Below are 15435 nucleotides of genomic sequence, written 5' to 3' on the forward strand. Positions count from 1 at the left end.
GGTCGTTGACTTTTGAATTACCAAAAAATGTAAAATGTAACGTAAAATTTTATTGAAATCATTTTTGGGTTGCTATAATTCCATTCGTCCGTGGGCTTAGGAGCTGCAAGACTGCAGACTGCAGATTCGCATCATAGTCCTGCATCTCATCCTCCACTGTTCTCTATCCTCTGCAGCTATCTTCAGCTCAACATGTGAGGCGCAGTTCAAATTCTCGCACACTTGCTCTTAATACTCCCGTCGGGAACGCCCTCTGTGATCTGTCTCCTCAGCCATTCCCTCTATTATGTAATGCAGGAGACCCTAATGGGGCATAATGTGGCCGATCTATTGAGCTCGCCTCTCTGAGATGGTTTTGATAAGGTGCCTCCCTTCTTTGATTCTACTGAGAACTTTCGTGTGTCAATGCCAAAGATTATTATTTATTTATTTGACACTTTATATACATATACAATAAATAAACATATAAGGGCGGGCATATTGCCTTAAGGCAATTTCTTCCTACCTACCCAAACCGTTCAGTTTGAGAAAATTATAAATACATGGACATATTGAATCTTACAATTTTATACAAAAATTAAAAGCAAAGACTAACAAAAATAAATATATATATAAAAAAAAATTAACACAATACTATGAAGAGAAGAGAGGGGATGGGAAGGAAAGAAGAAGGAATTTATAATTAGTATTTAAAACATCAACTTTGTGGCCAAACATTTTACAAAATGTTATTAACTTTTGTGTGGCTGTGATGTCATGACACTAGTCGACATAGGACACAAGACTTGATATATCTCTCTTTTTTTAAAAAAAGATGAACTTTTATCTTTGATGATCTTCCAATGAGCATTTTCACCACCGATTTGCAAAGTAATTTTTTATAACTACGCTAAATGATCATACAAAACATATTTATCCTGGCTACGAATGAATGTTCGCTAATTCAGCGACACATCTATACATATACTTTATATGAGAGAGAGCACGAAGATAGAAGTTATAACAAGGAAGACCGGGACGCTGTTCTGCTGCGGGTGTTGTCTAAAACAGTTTCAGTCTTCAGCCGGTTGATGACAGTGATGGGGGACGCACGCGCGTAATATGAGCGGCGAATTTGTGATTTTTAATTTGTTTTTCAATAACAAGGCTAAATTATATGTTTATTTACATACATTATGGATAAAGAATTATTAAACAGTATATGTTTCCATGTTTTTTTTTCAAATATCTGAACTTTAGAATATTCCATCTTTTACTAGTGGTACGATGTAACATCACCGTGCGCAAAGGGATTATTTACCACAGTCTTTTAAGAGTTAAACATTTATAAATAACCACTTACAAAAATATAAAACCTACACGATATGCATTGTCATAAGCACATGCACTGATTAGGACAAACATGCACTGAAAAACAAGCAACATAAAAATATTTTAAGTTGTTTGAGAAATAGTAAAAAAAAGAGGAAGGGGTGAAGGAAGGGGCGTGAGTTTAATAGGTTTAGGTTAACCAGTACAGTGGTACATCGTTTAACTGGCTATATTGAAAGGTTGTTTGATTATTGATCAAAAGAACATTATTTTTTAAAGCTTTCGTACTGAGAAATATTTTCATATTATTTACTTTTAACCTTTTATTATTTGTATATAAGATTTAAACAAGTGTTTTTTATTTAAAGTTTATATTTGAGCACTAACTTTGTGGATTTAGTGAACATGATAAAAATAAAAAAGGAATCAATTCATTAGTTACGTAAACCTTGACGAAGAAGCTTGTTTGCTTTGAAACCGGTCGGTGGAAAATAAAAATTAGTGGTTAAAAACAAAGCTGTTTTATTTATTTTAATATAAGTGTATTTTTATTAAAATCACGATTTTCATTGTGTAAAGTGATTTGCGGATTCTGTACTTTTATATTTTTGTGCCACAACTATGGTGAAGGTGTACGTGTACAGTGAGTTTTGCATATTGGTTAAATTAAAGTCCCGACGAAGAGACGTCTTAAAACCGGTAAACAAAGAAAAGTCGGTAAGTGATTTATGAAATATTTCATAACATTTAGTAATTACTATTAATTTCATAATATTTTGAGTGTATCTAAATTTTTGTAAACAAGAACTGGATTCAACCTCCTGAGAGTTATTAAGGGAGAAAACCTACCTCCACCCGCTGCTGTTGTAGAGTTTTAGGGGGTTTTTGGAGCAACACAATTTTATTAAATTTTCTATTTACACACCTAGTCTCCTTCCGTCACAATTTTATTAAAAATAGTTTTTAATAAAACATAAATATTCTCATTATATACTGAAGAAAATACAAATTAACATACATACAGATATAAACGTTAAGAAATCAGTTTTAGATTTCAGGTGCCAGTCTATGGACAGTAAAATATTGCAATGTAGGACTACCCGTAAAACCCATATTTTTATCTACTCCACCACAAATCAAACCCGCGACCTCAAGCATGGCAGACAAAAGCGCCAATAACTGCACTACGAAACGGACTCATCTCCATTCGAAAGTCCTTTTTATGATTTACACTAAGACTTGACAGAAGCCACCGAGTCGAGAACGTCATCCAGGATTCTGGTTCTATTTCACACACAGAACTGTACTTTTCATTCGCCTGGACACGGACAAACAATAATCGTGATAATCGTTGAAAATTATAGGCCTGTCAAATAATAGCGTCTTTAAAACGTTATTCGAAAGTAAACCTATTTTAAATCGTAATGGAATGTGGACAATCCTTTCAAAAAGATTCAAATCGATATTTATCTAAATCCGACCCTGTTTGTTCCCTTTTATAGATGCGAGGACTATGCGAATTGTGACCGTCGCTTATTTAAATGTCCTGAAAAGGTGTGGGACCCAAATCCTTCTTTTGCAAAACGATTCCACTTCCGAAGCGTTTTTCTATTTTGTAAAGTACGCGATGGTTGCATATATTTTATAAACTTCAATTTATTTTTAAAATTTGTTGTCTTCAAATTTAAATACCTAAAGAATACTTTGTTTATTTAGATTGTTTGTCTTGTATTAAGTTATATCATTCTGGATTATTACTTATGATTTTTCGTACTTCTTAAAATTTTAAGATTCGATTAATATAACTGAAAGGAAAAAATGCACTTCTGTTCTTTCCACTGTAACATTTAATGTACTTTATTCATTTTTTTTTACTAATACGTAAGATGTTTTTTTATATATTTTTTTTATTTTAACATCCTAAGTAATTTTTATTTTTTGCTGTTTTTGTGTAAAAAACATGTCTTCCTTTAAATTTATAAATGTAAAAGCTTACAAGGCGTTTAAATAAATAAACATATTTTCATGTTTCTTTTTGTAAAATTAAATGCATAAATTTATTTTTAAAACAAGAAACGCCTAATGGGGTCATATACCGTTATTTTATTAACTGTTTTAAAATAGGTGAACCCTGTTGAAAAGGTGAATTAGAAACCCGTAATACATAACATATAAGTTGTTCTTCCGAAACTGTTTCACACAAAAATTAAACGATTTCTATAAAGAAAACATTAATCAATATTACTAATTCATAAATTAATCTGCTACGTGAAACTGTTTCTAAAAATAACAGTTTAAAATAGGGTGAGCAAATTGTGGTTGCCCTCCCCTAAAGATCACAGTATTTTTGTTTTGTTTTGGGAGTCACGGTCATTAAAAACAGCCATTGCTGTGGGGAGGGGTGGCTACGGGTTTTGCCAGTACTGCTCTAAACTCTTATTTCAAAAACTGTTTCACATATCCTGACTAGTTTTTCTTCACAGTAAATAGATTAGTTTAGTTTTGTGAAACTGTTTTATTAGTTGCTTGCACCCATTTTTTGTAAACGCTGCTTGAGTATGTTATTTAGAAACCGTTACACAAAACAGTTTGATTTGAGAAACGGCAACTGTTACTGCTACTTCATCTTTAAACCGAAACTCCCCTCTCTAAATAAAATAGGTAGTATATAACCATAAAATTTAGCAAAAAAAAGTTATTACACGTTTTAATTATAATTAGAAATTTTAATTCTTAGTATTTACGCACAAATAATAATAACAATATTATAATATATATATTTATTTAAATCTTAAAGTAGGACACACATATCGTACATATTGTTATGTGTGTTCTAATAATAACATTGCAAATATATTTAATTTATAAATTGTTTATCACATATGTCTTGAACATTATTTTAAATTTTGATATGTTTTTTGATATATCATAAAAGTCTTTTTGATTAATGGTTCTATATGCCTTCGATGTTAAAATGTAAAAGCAGTTGCTCTTTCGTAAAAACTTGAAGGCATTTTTTGTACAATAAACGTTATTTTAAATAATTATTCTTAGTCGAAATGTTATAAAATACTTATACATAACCACTAATCGACTTTTAAATGCCTACCGGTTTCAAGACGCACCCGTCTCTTTGTCAAAACGCCAATTAAACTATCACGCAAAACCCACTTGTTAGTCTAATTGGTGTCCTGACAAAGAGACGGGCCATTTAAGTCGGTAAGTGGTTAAATACAAATAACTTATAACATTTAGTAAAATGTTTGATCACAAAGTAAATACTTTAAATAATAATAAAATAAATAAAACCACTTTGTTTTTAACCACTATTTTTTATTTTTCAAAGCAAAGCAAACAAGCTTCTTTGTCAAGGTTTACGTCACTAATGAATTGATTCCTTTTTTATTTTTATCATGTTCACTTAAAACTACACGTGGACCCAATAAATCAAGTCGTATTTTTCTTTCACGGGTGGTAATTTGATATCATTATTTTCGAAGTAAGACGGGAGAGGACTAAAAGAAATACTGTTTATTCGGTTATTAATTATTGTTTTCTTATTTGGTTAAAAACAAAGTTGTTTTATTCATTTTATTATAATGAATAACCACAAAGTTCGTGCTTCACATATAAACTTTATACCTTAAATAATAATAATAAAACTCTAAGTCTCATAAAAACAAGCATTAAAATAAATTTTTTAGATGTATTTTTAACACACATGAATGCATTATTAAACAACAAACGCAGACGTCCAAAGACTGAGATGAAATCTCTTTGACTGGGTCGTTAATTTCAAAGCCGTTGGTTTTATTTTCAGGAAGCAGTAAACTTTCTCTGTAAAAATTGCAATTGCAACTGTAAACATTGAAATCCCAACTGGGAATTCTGCTAAGAATCTACTAAGCTGAACTGCACAAACTGACATATTTATGCCTACTTTAATGATCACTGTTTATTTCATCCTTAAGTTTCACTGTCTCCATCATTTAACCCTTAAATGTATGATTTTTCTTTTATCGTGTATTTTAAAGTGTCGTGTGAATACTAAAATATCATTCCATGTACTAGCAGCGTATTAAACTGTTAATGTCCTGATTCTACCCGCATCCTTTCCAATTTAAAAAGTGTTTGTACTACTATCTTGTAAGCAAGTCACATATTCTCAAGTGTAATTCTGATAATTTACTATCATCATATCAGTATCTACATAATTTCGGACAAAGTGAAAATTTGTGTTACATAAATTAACTTAAACATGCATTTCCTCAACATCAACACGTTACTGGTACATATCACAGATGATTTTGAATTGTAAAGTGTTTAATTTTAGTGGCATAAATTGAAAAACTTGAAGGTGAATAATTTCCATATAGTTCACACAATCCACCACTATTATCAGTTTACAAAAACACAAAGATAATGAGCTGACCAAACATGTTGTTTTGTTATACTCGTAGTAAAAGAGTTTTTCAACCTGTGGGTCATGGACCCAAGCAAGCAAAACTTACCCAACCAGGACCAAAATCTAGTCATAAAAGGGTTGGAGTGGCCATACATTTTTTTTACTTGTAAGAGGGTCGCGTATTTAAAACGGTTGAAAAACTATTGATTTGTATTATAAACCGTTCAAAAAATAAAACATTAACTATACATTTGTGGATCAAGTATTTCAATATTGTTTTGGCCAAACAATACGCTGCATTTTAATTATACCTATCTGCACTTTCCATATTTAACACCTTTTACAACCCTTTTTAGTTGCTAATTGTTTTAATTGAAATTAAATTTTAGATTGCAGCGTAATACTCATGGTTCGGTACATCTTTTGAAGGCAGCCAGCACATTAGACACGGAAAATTACGGTGGTTTGATTCTTCCTCGACCCCCATGCACTGCTTTGGACGTCGTCTCCGTTTCATTTTTGTCCGATGACTTGTTTCTTTTGATTTACAAACAAGCTAACGAACTTACACACCCTATCACCATTGAAATTGGGAAAGTAAGATTGAGGGTAAAAAACAAATTGACTGTACGAGAGTCTACTGATTTACCGTTCATAAAAGCGAAAGCCAACCTGTTTCAAGACTTTGGCCCCACTAATTTATCTTCGTACAAGTATCCAACTCATCTTGGCGAGCAGGAGTCCATCTGTATACAAGCTTTTTATTATATTTCTTTTATCAATTTTAACTGCACGACTGGGGTTTGTTGTTGGATTGGTGACAGATGAAAGTAGTATAAGTATGTATGAAGAATTAATCGTTTTGTGGAAGGTCTCTCCTTTTTAGTTTTTAAACGAGAAAGGAAAAGACTTTGTCGAAACTGTTTTACTTGCCTATGTTTATGTTCCTTGTAGACCCAATGGTTGGGCCTGGTTGCGTACTGACAAACCAGTTTGCTTATACAATAATACAACTTGACATTGGCAAAGCATCAAATTAAATATGCAATGCCATTTTATTCAAAAATTGTTTTTGCAATGTACGGATCTAAAAAGAGGCCAAAATATCTTTAAAATGGATCCGCGTAAAAGGGTCAATAACTTGCAGTGAATTCAATATATCATTTTTAATTAATTATACCTCAGTATTTTCATGGAGAAGTATAATTCGTATCAAATAAACAAGCAATCAATGAATACCTAAATTTAGTAGGACATGTGTTTTATTACCAACAAACAGAAGTAAAAACTTCTGTTATAATGCTCAAATCTCACAACTTAACCAATTTGCATTTGTTGGGAAACATAATTATTCTTCTTTAGTTTTGAGCTCGCTTGTTCGCAAATATTATACTTTCTACGAACAAATGTTTTAACTTTAGGCTGTGGGAGTTGTTAGTTGAACTTATCTGTTGGTAATTGTTATTGCCAATATACTTGTAGTTAGAAGACACACTTTATGCTGCTGTCAGGAACTGTATCCCGTCCAGACAATCTGGTACACAGTGGGTGTATTATATATTCAGAAATTTCTACGACACTTGGGTAAACGCCTTGCCTCCCTTTCTACTATAAAAATGAAATCTTGCATGTTATTGTAGGAAATTGAAATAAACACACAAGATTATGAGGCAGTATTTGTTAGTTGTGGAGCCTGTTTTCAGCAATGGAAAGTAAAGAGCAAGCTTAACCTCTAAATCAAATACCAATTATAATAAATAAAAAATAATAGTTTTTGTCTTTCATGAATTAGTTTATATTTTATTCACATTATTTCACGCAATTTTTTATACATTTTACGTTTAATCCCATAAAGGCATAGTTTGTGCGGAGGTTCACTTTTTCTAGAGAAATGAGGAATAAAAAAATAAAATTTAAATTCAATAGTTTTGTATTAGTGTGCTCATATAATATATGCGTCGATACATATATTATGTGTATCTACTCGTATATTAAGTTTGCAAATGCACACACAAAAAATAAACTAAACATAATTCACATAGCAGAGCGATTTATTTATTGGTAAATAATATATTAATAAAATACATTTGAAATGAAAACTCTTGCGCAAATGTGTGATGAAACTATAATTTTATTTTGTTTTATTTTTTTATTTATTTTATTTTCTTTTATTAAGGAAACATACAGTACAGTTACAAAGTTTTATATTTTACACAGTTAGACTTTACTCTAATGGACCAGTGAAGTTTCCACATTATAAAGTAATTATACGTAAGGTTATTAATTAAAGTACAAAAAAGAGAAGGAAAAAAAACAAAAATGTAAGTTGTTTAACAATTAGAATTTAAGTAAAAAAAGTTATTTTGAAGTTTGTATTTTGTTAGTATTTACAAATGGAAATAATATTAAAAATGAAGAAAATTTGTAAAAGAAATTAAAAGTTAAGAATTAAATTAAAGAATGAAAAACATGCTCAGATGCAAAAATGAAATATAATAGTAATAACATTAAAAAAAAAAGGAAAAACATAAATATACACATACATATTTTAAGGGATTCAAAGAAATGATGAGAAGAATCTTTGAGTGAAATATAAGACAGTAAATTTAAGTCAATTTTAAAGACATCTTCAAAATTAATGACACACTATAGTAAGAGCTGCAATATATTGATTGTATTTACAAATATAATATGAGTAATTAAAAGCAGTTTAAAAGTAAAAAAACATGTCAATGCAGCAGAGAAAAAAGAGAGAATAACAGGTAGAGCAAGTTATACAATTTTGGTTATACTTATGGTTTTGCACACAGTGTTATGTTGGTATAATACAATAAAATTATTACAAAAAAAACTTAAACCTAAACAGCTCCAATTACGTATGTAACACGATATGTAAAACCGTTTTTTGAACAAGACAATAAGGTGTAACAAAAGTGTGTATTAAACGTGATTTTATGTGTGCTGGTGTTTTTATTGTTAAGAATATAGAGTATGGAATGTGTTTTATGGAGTGATGTGAGCAAAATGTAGTGTAAATGTCATGTGCATAATAGATGCAGTAATTTTTGATTTTATTATTTTTTTATTTATTACTAGCAGGCAACAGTCGGCTATCGTGCTATGCTATAAAATTACACGTGTGAAGATCCGATCGCAAGGCGTTTCAAATTTACAATATTTTTTTCGTTTTCGTTGTTGACTGGAAGCGAGGCGTCTTTTTTAAAACTCGGTGATCGGATGAGGTGGTAGGGTGAGGTGGATAATCCGAGGTCGAGGGTCTGCGGCTAAGATCGCCCTCGATGACTCGGACGTTCAACGGGCGAAATAGGCCCATACAGAGAGATGACAGACACAATCAATCGTTTCTTAAGAAATAATATAAAGATTATGGTAAATAAGAGTCAGCTTTCATTTGTGGTGGAAAACTAAGTCGTTGAATATGTCCAAACTGTATGTCATCTCAAAATTTTAAAAATTACTAATTGCGCTTGCTGATAAAGAATTCTCAGCTGATCTGGTGTTGTAGTGGTCGTTTCTCAGTAACGTGTACTACGTTTAGTGCGAGAAAAGGGAATACAAAAATTTATATCAGCCGAAAAATCGGCACAATCGATCCGAATATTAAATTAATTATAAATAAATATTTGATGAAAAATCATGCGCCGTTTAGAAAGACAAGGTTAGTTTAAATTACTGAAGCTATGAAATTGATATTGCATTTGCTTAACGCTTTACGTGCTACGTATGATAGAAAAATGTCGAGATCCATTTATTTTTCAAAACTGAGTCAAGCATTATCGAAAACATTAAAAAAAAGGACTGCGTTGGTTTGGAAATGTGTCGCGAATAAACGACGAAAGAACGGCTAAAAGAATTAACGATGCAAATGTTGATGGATGCAGAAAACAAGGAAGACCGAGAAAGACACGTGTTCTGACCAACTCTTAACTGAATCCGTATCTACATATCCGTCCTTTCCATTTTCCTAGCGCACTCCACTCAATAATAATTCTACCTATGAGTGCCGGTAACAACATTACAAATTGCAGCACACAAATAACTTTCTAAGAGTGAAGTGCGTTTTCTTTCATCAAGCGAGCTGTGCCAGCGTATATTTAGACAGCTAGCTCCATACAATCTGTGCCAGCGTCTCACGATCGCCAGCCAGCTTTACCAGCCAGGTTCTAACACTCACTGCGCCTCATTATCAGCAGGTTAGCGGAGTTGCGCGACCTTCCTTCTTTACAATCCAGTCCACTTACTTAATTTTCCTCCTCCTAGGACGAGATATTCTTCACACTTTGTCCACTCCTTAACAACATGGCATGATCAAATTTAATATATACATGAAGATGAACATGTTGAACGTCGGAGTAATAGACGTGCGTGCATGATAAGTGATGTATTAATGTAGAGGAAGCGAGGTCCGTATGCAAGAACAGAGTGATATGGCGTTATCTGCTCTTTGTCTTAACGCAACGGGTAAACAACACGATAGTTTAAGTTTTGTTTTATTTGTCTACTGGTGAAGCGTGGAGTGGACTTCAGATCTCTGATTTGAAGTACTATCACGGCACTAAAACCATTCTCTATTTTTTATGTTAAGTACCTAATGAATATGGCTTATAATTCAAATAGTTTAACATATATTCAAATGTGAATACTTTAGGTCAAAGCGTTAGAAAGCAATAATTAAATGAGACCACCCTCTCACGCTGCCGCTAGCGTTGATATTTTTTGTTGTCCGCAACATTTCTGCCGTCCGCCATCTTGTCTTCTGGGTAGCCATTTGCATAACTGCCTACAGCCGCTCTTTTACACAACAATGCTAATTAGAAACGAAGGGTATCGCGAACATCAACATAAAATATTGGGACGTAGGTATTATGATATTTTTAAAAATATGCTCAATGTATTTTATTTATAAAATAAAGGATATATTATTTAAAAAATGTATGTTTTCCATGATTGAAGAAAAGACATATTAAGTAATATTTTAAGTTCTATTTTTGTATGCAATTCAGATGTTGTAGGTTCTTATACATTATTTTATTACGTATTTTATAATATCTAAGCAAGATAAGTTTCAATTTAAATTTTTCAAAAAAGTTTTTTGTAATTAAAATTTGTTTAAGTGTTCAAACGTATACAAGTGTGAACGTTATTCAAGAATAACAAAAATAATTTCACTATAAATAGAAAAATCTAATAGCAAAAATCTATATATTTATTACCAATGCGGCACAAGTGATTTTGACAATCTAATAACAGTACAAATGATATAAAAAATAACAAAAAAAAAAATAACGAAAAAATGTTTATTACACGAAAAAAATAATATTTTTATAAATATATAATATATGCCTACTAGCAAAAGACACGACTGTCTAAAAACAGAGTGCGCAGCTTCCGAAAATGTAAAAAAGGGGTAATATCCAGTCTTTTGTCTACGAACATTTGGATAAACTCAAATATTGTAATGAAACCAACTGGTCCAAGAAGAAGTTTAAAAATTGAAAAATTGTTTTCCCGGCGTTGCTTAGTATGTGAAATAATTCAGTCAGATGAATCTCTTCACAACAATAAAGGTTTCAGCTCTTTAACTTTACTAAAATCAACAAATGGAAGAAATATGGATGTTCAAACATGGGCAAAATGGTGAATGTTGCACAGTGTGTAAAATAGCCACTTAAACCAGCCAATGACAGGTCATAAGCCCTGTAAATGCCTAGACTTTCATATTTTCTTAGTTAAGGTATTATCCATTCCTGTTGTAATTTGTTAATCAAATATACATATTGTATAAAAACATACATTTATGTTTTTAAGAATTTCTTCATAATATTTCAATCATGTATTAAAATTATAAAGAACCCCCAACCTATTAAAATATTATTCTTATATTTTCCAAAACTATTATCTAAAGATATAAAACTATAAAGATTCATTAACCATCTTACAATACATACATGTATGTCAATAAATACTTACTGTGTTGTAAATTTTTTCGGAATTCAAAAATAAATACCAAAATTCCCCATTACCTATTAAACACTTAGCCATGCCCTTAACTATTGGTTTTTCCCACAATTATGAATTTTGTACATAAGATAATTTTTATTTTTTACTTTAGTACCTTCAATAATATAACTTGAGAGTATAAGGACATTCAATCCATCCAATCTTCACATTCGTTGAAAATGCCCTAACAAGGCGAAACAATTGTCACAAAAGTTTGTTTTTTGTATAGGTAAAACTAAAATAAAGTGTCCAGTATACCCAAATCAGTGTTTGATTTCTTATATTATAAGTTTATATACCTATATAAAATGAAAATTCAGCAAAAATTGGGATGCGTCTCATGGTCCGATGCATCTTATCGTCCACAAAATACGATAGTCGCTTTAATGGACGACGATTTGCCTCTAGTTGATACATACGTCATATCTTGGGGATTCAACCCAGTAAGAACTTGTTTACAAAAATAATAAACGAAATATTTTTACTCTTCCTCGTTATGGCAAGTTCCAATTTTTTTCAGTCACTCGCCAAATACACAAGTTTCATAGAAGGTGGTGCTCTCAGTTTCAAACTGCCACTATTTTAAGCTTATGGCGGTTAAGCCAACGTCCGCAGCCATTGAAGGAATTTACTTTGAATTTAGAATGAGGAGCTTACTGCTGTATCACACAATGACACTTCTATGGAAAGGCAAAAACCGTACCTACCGATGCATTAATTTGTACGATATAACAGCTTTTTTATAAAAGGAAAACTGTTTGGGCAAACTTTCACAACCAGACCTTGTACGGTCCGATTGTATAAATTGAAATATTTTTTCTAAAATTGTTTTTGAGCACATATTTTTTTGTTGTTTTGTAGACCTCGTGGTGTAATGGTCAGCGCGTTTGCCTACCTTGCAAGAGGTCTCGTGTTCGGTTTTCGACATGGTAGACATATATTTTTTTTTTTAGATACCCTCCGTTTGGTATACTAATGCGGTGTCCTATGCACCATTTGGTGCGGAAAAGGGAATTATGATGATGGATTTTTCATTTTCATTACCGTCATTTTTTTTCCACACCAAGTGGTTTATAGGACACGGCATTACTACTACAGTTGCAGCGTACCTGTGCCATGTTTATTACATGCCAAAAAATCAATAAGTCTAAGGCTTTAGGTTCAGGGTTTAGTTATAATTTATTTCATTTCCTTTTATGAGATGTTGAAATCTTTATTAAGATGAAGAATACATCATTATATTTTTCATCCGCCCTGATACATATATTTTAAAAATTAATGAACAACAGCTTTCTCAGACGCCGTGATGCAGTTAGTTAGTCAAATGCATGGCCCTATGCACCATTAGATGCGGAAAGGGAACAATGGTGATGATTTGAATCATGTGATTTTCATTTAATATATTTTGGGTTAGTCCAAATTATTGTATTCGTATTCTAGATTTGTTTGTTTAAAACGATCTAATATTGATATCAATACGGTCGGATAAATATCTAGATCTTGTCTACAAAGTTTTGGTCATGGCTTAAATATAACTTGTAAAATAATCCAGTTAGATATATTAAGCTGATGTTTGTTGCAAATATCAAACGATAATTCAGTCGAATAATCTAAAGTTAGATTCACGAAGGTCTGGAAGTTACGAAGAGAAAAAATAACCCGAATTTAATAACCCAGAAAGGCTAAATAATTTGCATCTGTTCACGCCATAAATATTGAAATTAACCTCAGCCAGAAAGTTTTGCAGACATTAGATACAGAATTATACTTGTTTTTTGCCGGATTTTAATTTCGAACTGCGGGAAATTTGAATTTCAAATTCGTAACATCTGAATATTGCCAAAAGTGTGAATAATTTATATTTTTCAGGTCTTATAATATATTTGCTAAGGGTACCTACTTCAAAATAATGACGTTTTGTTGTTCGTTAAAATTCATAAATAATTTATTTACTTTAACGAGGTTGTTGTATTTTTCACGTGTCTTCATTTCTTTACATGGAACTGGCAGAGGAAGGAGTGAACGCGGTCAAAATACGATCTCTCGGACGAATGTGTGAGAAATTAATGTATGACGGGGTTAAGAATGATGAAATCAGGCGAGAGTAGTAAATAGAGTAGAGTAGAGTCAGGTTTAATATATATATTTTTTTTTTTTCACAGTTTTAAAATGTACAGAGTTTATTAGTTTCAGGTCCCGACTAGCTAGGAAATTCCTGTGTTTAGGAAGGACCTTATTTTTTTCATGTGTTTTTTTTATTTTTATTTCATTAAATGATGCTTAATAAATTCAAAGAATAATAATAACATTATAAAAAATCAATATAAATATAAATTAGAAAACATGCAAGTAATAATAATAAAAATTGAATCACAATAATAAATTAGAGAATATGCCATTAATAGTAAAGAAATAAGACATAATTATTATAAATTATAAAACATACCGATAATAATAAAAATTGAAGCTTAAATTCAAATTGGAAAATATATCGTTAGTAATTAAAAATTGAAGAATAAAAATAAATTACAGAATATACCATTTATATATTTTTTTAAATAAGATACGTGTAAAATACTAGTATTAAAAAGAAAAATAAAACATATGTAAATGAATAAACATAGAAAGTAAAAAATGAAATATACATAAAAACAATACGAGATTTTTTTCAATTAAAAGCAACACAATTTTTAGTTATTAATTAATAAGACTAAGAATGGTGAAACAGATATAAATAACGAGAATGAACGGTAACGTCAGACGAGGAAGACCAGGAAAGATAAATCATGATCAGATAAACTAAAATCTTAAGTCTGGCCATATCAAAGGCGAGCAGAACCAAAGGGCATGTATGATACTATGTATGAATGTGGTAGAAGCTAGGAATGTATGCTAGGATATACGTGAGTGGCGGTCCGTCCTTTCAGCCTATCCGTGGCAATGGCGTGATGGCAGTAGGAGTAGTAGTCTTTACTGTGATGTTTTCAAAACATCAAATGAATACATACTTTTATATTGAGTTATATAATAATAATTCTGATTACTCTAATACAAATGAAAGAATCATATAAAAGGCACACTATCCTGATTTGTATAATTAAAGGTACATGTTCATTACCGCATTCACGGTGTGTATTACAAATAAACAAATGTAAATAAATAATTGATCTATTCAAGATAAAGTTTTAAAACTTTCTGTGCATTTTAAAAAATTTAATGAAATCATCATAAAATTATTTTTAAAAAATATTTTTGAGAATTTTCGAAAGTAGGTAAAAACTATTTTTATTTCTTTAGAGTCAAACCTCTTACAAGTCTTTTCCTATACCCTTTTCAATATCAATACATGTTTTAATTTTTTTTACTTACGCACCCTCACACAAACTACCGTCTTTACTTATATCACAAAAACCTTTGTTCATTATAGTAATTTTATATATTTTATAATCTCATATTAGATTTTTATTATCATTATTTTAACAATGCTTAACTCCAACGCCCTTTATATAAGTCACCAAAAGAAAAATCACACAATCACACATATTATTGCAAGGTAATTAACTGTATCAATGTATCGTATAATGATGGTTGAGAAGTACCAACAATTTTAAGAAATTTTAAGAAATTTTGTTTATTAAGAAAAACAACAGCAATACAAAAAAATATACACAACATTATAAAAAAAAACATAAAATAAA

The 15435-nt window shown here is 30.9% G+C and overlaps 1 protein-coding gene across 3 annotated transcripts in view; it reads left to right on the forward strand.

Annotated features, from left to right (window-relative positions):
* Positions 1-9766: 9766 nt before the first annotated feature.
* Positions 9767-15435, forward strand: part of LOC148284772 (4-vinylanisole receptor-like) — a 35838-nt gene continuing 30169 nt past the window's right edge. The window contains exon 1 of one of the 3 annotated variants that reach the window (XM_088235025.1): positions 9767-9930. The gene's annotated coding sequence lies outside the window, so the exon portion shown is untranslated. The remainder of the gene's footprint in view (positions 9931-15435) is intronic. The other 2 variants (XM_088235042.1, XM_088235050.1) reach the window with 2 other exon arrangements.

Source organism: Micrasema longulum, unplaced genomic scaffold, assembly GCF_059751315.1.
Source record: "Micrasema longulum isolate JH-2025_06_02 unplaced genomic scaffold, ASM5975131v1 h1tg000091l, whole genome shotgun sequence".
Taxonomy (NCBI): Eukaryota; Metazoa; Arthropoda; class Insecta; order Trichoptera; family Brachycentridae; genus Micrasema; species Micrasema longulum.